A 7545-nucleotide genomic window follows, 5' to 3' on the forward strand; every position below is an offset into this window, starting at 1 on the left:
GAAGAGGTTGTGATTATCATATTCATAATGCCCACAAATACTCAAGTATGATGTACTTACACCTTTAAATGTGATCTGGATCTATATATAGGAGACATTTTCTCCATATTACAAAGCATATTGTACCCAAAGTGTCTGGTCTCCATTAACCTTCACCACAAAGTACAAAAGAACACATCGATCCTTCAGTGAAAACAACTCTCAGGTCTTGGAAAACATCAGAGTCACCAAAAGCAAAAGCAAGAAACAACTCAAAATGGGGGCTTGAAAACAAAGAATAAAGATTTAATCAATGTTAAACGCTCGCTTAAAAAAAAATTTCCCCCCCCACTGTGTATATGGCCATACCGAATCCTTCTCTTAAAAAATAACCAACAATCATACTCCATGATCACATCTAATTGTTTCTGTATTATACTCAGTATGCTTAACTCTCCAAGGATGTTAATGCTTTCCTCACTCCAAAGAATAACAATTGTATACAGCTGTACTAGTAAACGCCTGCATCTAAGAAAAACTCCGATTCTAAACAGAAAAGGAGAATCCTAACAACATATATCCAACCAGGGGCAGAAGGCAGCTGACGGACGCGTATTAAAAGGAGCGGCAGGAAGGACAAGGTCCTCTTCCCAGAGCCACATAGGAATTCACAGAGAATACGCATCCAATTAAAAAATAAATGTGCACAAACACCTGGCGATCATCAGACCTTTTATCTAGTCGTCGCCCCCTCCCCTTCCCACCCCCATCCTTGGTAAACACTCGCGCCAGGAGCCCACATCCCTGGAACCTTGAAGAGCGACTTGTGAGGGGAGTTGACTATTCATGCGACGTCTCTCCAATTCTTGACCCCCGCGCGCGCGGATGGGGTCTGAGTGAGCCCCAGTTTCAGTGAATAAGTCCTTTTACAGTGGGATGTGCAATTCCCTAGGGGTGTCTGTGTGTGTGTGTGTGTGTGTGTGTGTGTGTGTGTCCGTCCGTCCGTCCCTGTCTCTGTCCCTCCACCTCGGGGTGAGTCTTTCGTTCGCCCTTCTCGGGGGCTGCCCAGGGCCTGGTTCCCAACAGAACCTAAGAGGAGGGGGCGTTTCCTGCGTCCACAGACACCCACCAGCCGCCGCGAATACGGCCCCCGACCCCAGAAACTTTCCCTGGCTGACATGGCCACGGAGGAAAACCGCTCCGACCCTCAGCCTCCACCCCGAGGCAGGAAGAAACCTCCTCTCGCCCCCCGGCAAGTCTCCCCGACAGCTGGCGGCCACATTCTCCCCGGGCGACGAGGGACGTCAGGCCGCCGGCCCGCGCCCGCAGCTCCGGGGGCATAAACAGGATGTCAGCGCCCCGGGCTCCGGGAGGAACACTTGCGGTGCGCTCCCGGGGAGGGGGCGCTCAGCCTTCCCTCTCCCCTCGCGGCCTCGGGCCCCTGCCCCGCGCCCTCCCCGCCGCCAGCACGCTCAGCTCCTCCGCGCCGCTCGCCTGGAAATCCCCCGCCCGCACACCTCCGCCAGCCCGGGCCCTCGGTCCGGCGCCGCGCTCGCGGGCGGCACGGGGGACTCGGCGCGCACGGACCGACCGCCGCGGCCGCGCCTCCCGCCAGCGCCGGGTCCCGCGCCTCCCGCTCCGTCGGCGGCGGCCGCGGGCGTCCCCACCTCCCCTCGGCGACACTCACCACTTCCGTGTGCGCCCGGGCCGGGGGGCTCCGGGTCGCCGCGCGGCTCCGCTCGGCGGCCTCCTGGCTCAGCGGCCAGCCCCGCGGGGCCCCGGCGTGCGCGCGCCCGGGGCGGACGAAGGGGCGCCGAGGGGGCGACCGGGGTCGGGGCGCAGGCCCGCGCTCTCTGCGGCTGCTGGGTACTCGGCGGCCGCCGCGGCCTGCGCTGGGCGACGCGACCGCCTCCCTCCCCGCCCCGCCTCGCGGCTGCCTCGCCTCCCTTCCCGCGGCCGCTCCGCCCCCTCGTGACGTCCCGAGTGGCTGCCCCGGAAAGGGGGGCGGGGACCGCGGAGGCAGCGGTGCCGCCGACGCGCCCGACCGAGCGCTCCGGCCTCCCAGCCACGCCCGCATCCGGCTCCGCTCACGCCCCCGCCTCTAGCTCGGCGGGTTTCACAGCGGCTCTTAGGCGGCGAGCGATCAGCCGGCGCAGAGAGAGATGGTGAGGTTTGCGCCTCCGGTTGCCCCCGGCCCGGTGTGGCGTGCCCTCCGCAGCTTTGTGCGCTGCGGTGCATTTATCAGAGCCCCCGGCCCCTGTCCCGACCCGGTAAGAGGTGAGCGTGTGTGGCACTTGACTAACGGGAATTTGAGAGATCAATCTTCCAACGCTGATAGGTTACTTCACATCCAACCTATTCCGTATTTAAAGAGCTCTTTTAATTTTAAGAAAAACGTATTTGTAATAGTCGTAAGAACTAACGTTTGTTGATATTTAATGTGTCCAGCAGTTTTTTTGTTGTTGTTTTTTTTTTTTTTACTAAGAATTCCTCAAAGTCGGGATTATCCTCATTTTATTCATGAAGAAACAAATTAAGGTTTAAGTATCTTAAGGTCACACCATGGCTTAGAGGCATTCTCCATAGGCAGTGTCCAGCCAAATCCTGACAGTTTTACTTCCTAAATATCACTCCAGTCCACTCGTTTCTCCAAGTATTTCAGCAACATGGTCGGAGTTGCCACGATCTCTCACCTGAAGAACCACAAGCCTCTTAAATTGCCACTCTGCAATCACCTCAATCTCTAATTGTCCACAGTGAGCTTTTAAAAAATCAAATCTAGCCTTGGCCAGGTAGCTCAGTTGGTTAGTGCATTGTCCAGATAGGCCATGGTTCCGGGTTCAACCTCCGGTCAGAAGTCAACCAATGAATGCATCAATAAGTGAAACAACAAATCTCTCTCTCTCTCTCTCAAATCAATAAAAATGTAAAAAACTAAAATAAAAATTCAAATCTATTCCTCCCTCCCGAGCTTAAAACAGTCCAGTCCTTTCCCCTTGCAAATCCTTGGATTAAAAACCCTCCTCAACCATGCATGGCCAGACTTCTGCAGCTCAGGTCACTGTGGTCTGGGGCTGCTCCATCTGCCCTGACTCCACTAACCCTGGACTTGGGGGATTATTGCAATTTATCTCACACTGAGCAAGAAGTGCTGGGTGTGATACTGGTGAATGAAAAGAGCATTCAAATCTAGAGTCCTGGATTTTAGGTCTGGCTCCCACCATTAATCAACTCTGTTACCCTGAATAATTTGCAGTTTACACATAAAAGTTGTGGGGCAGACTAAAGGATCTCCAACTGCCTTCTGGAAGAAGATAGAAATGCTCACAGAGATGACAGGAAAATCAAGCAGGGAGGGTCATGGCCCAGATGCCTACAATATGTGTTTAGTGTGCATGTCTTGCCTCACCTGCCACTCAGGGCTGTTTGCATCATTTTCTTCACCTGCTAAATTGGAGCAATACCTTCCTTACAGGGATAATGCTGAAGATGAACTAGGGCAGTGATTCTCAGCCTTGGCTGCACATTAGAATCACCTGGGAATCTTTTTAAAATCCTGATTTCTGGGCCTCATCCTCCGGAAATTCTGTTTCTTGGTTACTAATATTGTGGCCCCACCCCATAACAAAGAAACAGAATTTCCGGAGGATGAGTCCCAGAAATCAGGATTTTAAAAAGATTCCCAGGTGATTCTAATGTGCAGCCAAGGTTGAGAACCATTGAACTAGGGTAATGCAGGCCTGGCACATGTGGTAAGCTTGGTAAATCATTGTGATTTTTTTTTTTAATTGAACTGGGCTGTAAACAGGTGGGAGTGACATGAATAGAGACAAAAATATGGATCACATTTCAGGTAAGGTAGAGAGTTAAAAAATGCAAAGTCAGAAGGCAACAATAACCCCACTGTGCTCAAGAAGAAATCTGACTGCCCTGGCTGGTTTGGTTCAGTGGATAGAGCATTGGCTTGCAGACTGAGGGGTCCCAGGTTTAATTCTGGTCAAGGGCACATGCCTGGGTTGCAGGCTCGATCCCAAGTAGGGGCGTGTAGGAGGCAGCCGATCAATGATTCTCATCATTGATACTTCTATCTCTCCCTTTCTCCCTTCCTCTCTGAAATTAATAAAAATATATTTAAAAATAATGAATCTGACTGCTCTGTAGGACTCATGAAAGGGAATAAAGAGAGAGGGCCATGGTTGAGTTTATCCATTACCCTGTACCAAGCATTGCACTAGGTGCTGAGGATTCTGAGAAAAAATAGACCCAGTTCCTGACCTCAATGCTCACCGTAGAGTGGGAGAGACAGACAACCAACAATCCTGTATGATTCATGCTCTTCTAAAAGTGACCACACAGGAGAATCACCCAACCCAGCCTGAGGAAATCAAGAAGAAAAGAAGAAGCTACAAGCATCAGACAAGTCACAGGAGCCAGGGAGTATGTGGCATATTCAGACAATAAGTGTATATGCTATGTGGCTGGGGAATAAGGAAAAGATGAACCTTATACAAAAACTTTTGCCTAGAAGAAATAGTGTGTTTTTGAGGTATTTAAGCAGGTTTTTATTTTAGAAGAATCAATCTAGGGCAGGAGTGGGTAACCCCTGGCATGCGTGCCAAACATGGCACACCAGTAACTTTTGCTGGCACGTGAAACCCTCTCTTATAATCTTCCATTTACAATTTTTTTCATAATATCAACTTTTTTATTTTTCAGATAAATTCAGTGTAGGTGCATCTTAGATAAATAAATAATTTTACATAACAAGTTATCTTAAAGACCATAGACATGGATTGACGACAGAGGGGAAGAGCAATTTCTATGCCTCTGCCTTAACGCTCCCTGCCTTCCTAGATCCAACCAGTGTTTTGGTTTCATACACATACGCTTGTGAATCTTTGTTCTCAGTGATGAATTTTGTTAAGTCTCATAATAGGAGTAGCCTGACGGATGAAAGTAGTAGCTTGTGCATATCTCTGAAGGTCACAAAATATAAACCTGATGTAAAATCTCTGTCATCAGTGATGCAGCAGCAAAAGTCCCACTGATAATATCAGACGGAGTCATAAAGTTTTCTGTCGGACTGTCAGTGTACATGTATACATCAAAAAATAAATGTATTTTTCATCATCATACACTGTGTTTTTGTCGCTCGAATGAATTTTATTATTTCTTCAAGGTTCTTCACATACATACACCTTAAGAGATATCAAGTAGGCGTAACATGTTCTCAAAAAATTAGGGTTGGCACACAGAAGAATTTTGAGTCAGAGATTTTGCTGGTTTTGGCACGCACTCACAAAAAGGTTGCCCACCCCTGATCTAGGGCAAAGTGTCTCAACCTCAACACTATTGATATTTGGGGCTGGAAAATTCTTTATTATGGAAGGCTGTCCTGTGCATTGTAAGATGTTTAGCAGCATAGCATTTCTGTCCTCAAACTACTAGATACCTGTAGCAATCCCCTCATTCCTCCTCCACCTACCCTCCAAACTCCACCCCCACTCCTGGACCAGTTACAATAACCAAAAATGTCTTCAGACATTGCCAAATGTCTCCTGGGGAACAAAATTCACTAATCTAGGGATAATGTGGAAAATGGGTTGGAGGATAAGGAGATTAATAGCATAGAATTATAGAGCTATAGATTGCTGGTTCAATCCCAGTACAGGGGCATATGGAAGGCAATCAATCTCTCTCTCTTTCTCTCTCTCTCTCTCTCTCTCTCTCTCTCTCTCTCTCTCTCCCCCCCCCCCCCCCGCTTCCTCTTACTCTAAAATCAATAATAATAATAATTTTTTTAAATACCCTTACATTTGAACTCCAGAAATAGTTACACTTCTCTTGGGCAAGGTTACTCATTGCTTATGTAACTGATTGTATTTTCCCTTTGATTGTTAGTAAGCTCAATCAAATTTTAGTCATACATGTATTACATATAGGAATTTATAACATACTAGAGGCCCAGTGCATGAAATTCGTGCAGGGGTGGTGGGGGGCGGGGGGCGGGGTCCCTTTAGCCCAACCTGCACCCTCTACAATCCGGAACCCCTTGGGGGATGTCCGACTGCCAATTTAGGCCCGATCCCAGACATCCCTCTCACAATCCTAGACTGCTGGCACCTAATTGCTCACCTGCCTGCCTGCCTGTCCACCCCCAACTGCCCCCTTCTGCTGGCCTGGTTGCCCCCAACTATACCCCCCCGCCAGCCTAGTCACCCCTCCCTGCCCCCCCCCCCCCCGCCAGCCTAATTGCCCCCAACTGCCCCCCCTGCTGGCCTGGTCACCCACAACTGCCCTCCACTGGCCTGGTTGCCTCTTACTGCCCCCCTCTGCCAGCCTGGTCACTCCTAACTGCCCCACTGGCCAGCCTGGTCACTCCTTACTGCCCCCCCTGTTGGCCTGGTCACCCCAACTGCTCCCACTGCCGGCCTGGTCACCCCACACAGCCTGCTGTTCAGTCGTTTGGTTGTCCCTTACTGCCCCCCCTGCCAGCCTGGTCACCCCACACAGCTGCTGTTCAGTTGTTTGGTCATCATTTGGTCGTCCCTCACTAACTCTCCTGCCAGCCGTGTTGCCCCATGCGGCCTGCTGTTTGGTTGTTACTGTGAGGGCGTCCTGATCAATTTGCATATTATCCTTTTATTAGTATAGATGCTTTATGTACTATCCTCACAGCAGCTTTGTCTTTTCTTACACTTATTTTCATTTCATATTGACCCTTTCAGTTGTATTTATTTAATATACTAGCTGCCCAGGACTGCTCTAAGTACATATGTATTATCTCATTTAATCGTGGTTCCCCTATAATGGGATTTTGGCAAGATACCAAATTTCTATAAGCTTTAATTTCTTCATCTGTGAGACTACTAATAATGTCCACTTCAAAGGGCCATCAAGAGGATTAATAATGATAGTTAATATCATTAGTTATTAGAAGACCCTCAAATGTTTTTGCCAAAAAACATCAAAATGTCTGATTAATTATGTTATAATATGTCAATGTAGTAATTTATAAAGAGATAAAAATTAGTTTATTATTAAAAAACCCCACAATATACAGAGCAGAATAAGTGTCACTAATCTTATCAATTATGGCTTTAATCTAATTGAAGGTTTTTGTGGTTCCTGGAATTAACAGCACTATAACAGAATCAATAAAGCTAAGTTACAATGAATTTCCATTCGGGAAGCCTCCTTATGGGGATATATATAAAACAAATGAGATGCTGGCCCCCATCAGAAGGCAGTGAGCCCAAGGATGCTTTAAGATCTGCTCAGTTTTACAGGAATATCAGACTGCTTAGGACTGACTCACTAGCAATAATAACTTATTCTACCCCAGAGACTTATACTACATTAATAATGAAAACACTTTATGAAAAAAATGTATTCTGACAAACAAGCTCAGTGCCCTGGAGAGACCGCCGGCCCAGAAAGCAGGAGCCCTGAATGCCAGGTGAGCTCTGCGACAGACTGAAGAAACCTAAGGCAGTCTGTTTAATCTCTCTGAGCTCACTCTTCTCCTGGGTGAGACCACATAGCTTCATGGTGTCTCTCAGCATC

The 7545-nt window shown here is 48.5% G+C and overlaps 1 protein-coding gene across 2 annotated transcripts in view; it reads right to left on the reverse strand.

Moving 5' to 3' along the window:
- The window catches only part of JAK1 (Janus kinase 1), a 136230-nt gene extending 134322 nt beyond the window's left edge, over positions 1-1908 (reverse strand). The window contains exon 1 of one of the 2 annotated variants that reach the window (XM_036347932.1): positions 1667-1908. The gene's annotated coding sequence lies outside the window, so the exon portion shown is untranslated. The remainder of the gene's footprint in view (positions 1-1666) is intronic. The other variant, XM_036347931.1, reaches the window with a different exon arrangement.
- Positions 1909-7545: the final 5637 nt, after the last annotated feature.

The sequence above is a fragment of the Myotis myotis genome, unplaced genomic scaffold (assembly GCF_014108235.1).
Source record: "Myotis myotis isolate mMyoMyo1 unplaced genomic scaffold, mMyoMyo1.p scaffold_m19_p_2, whole genome shotgun sequence".
In the NCBI taxonomy this organism is placed as follows: domain Eukaryota; kingdom Metazoa; phylum Chordata; class Mammalia; order Chiroptera; family Vespertilionidae; genus Myotis; species Myotis myotis.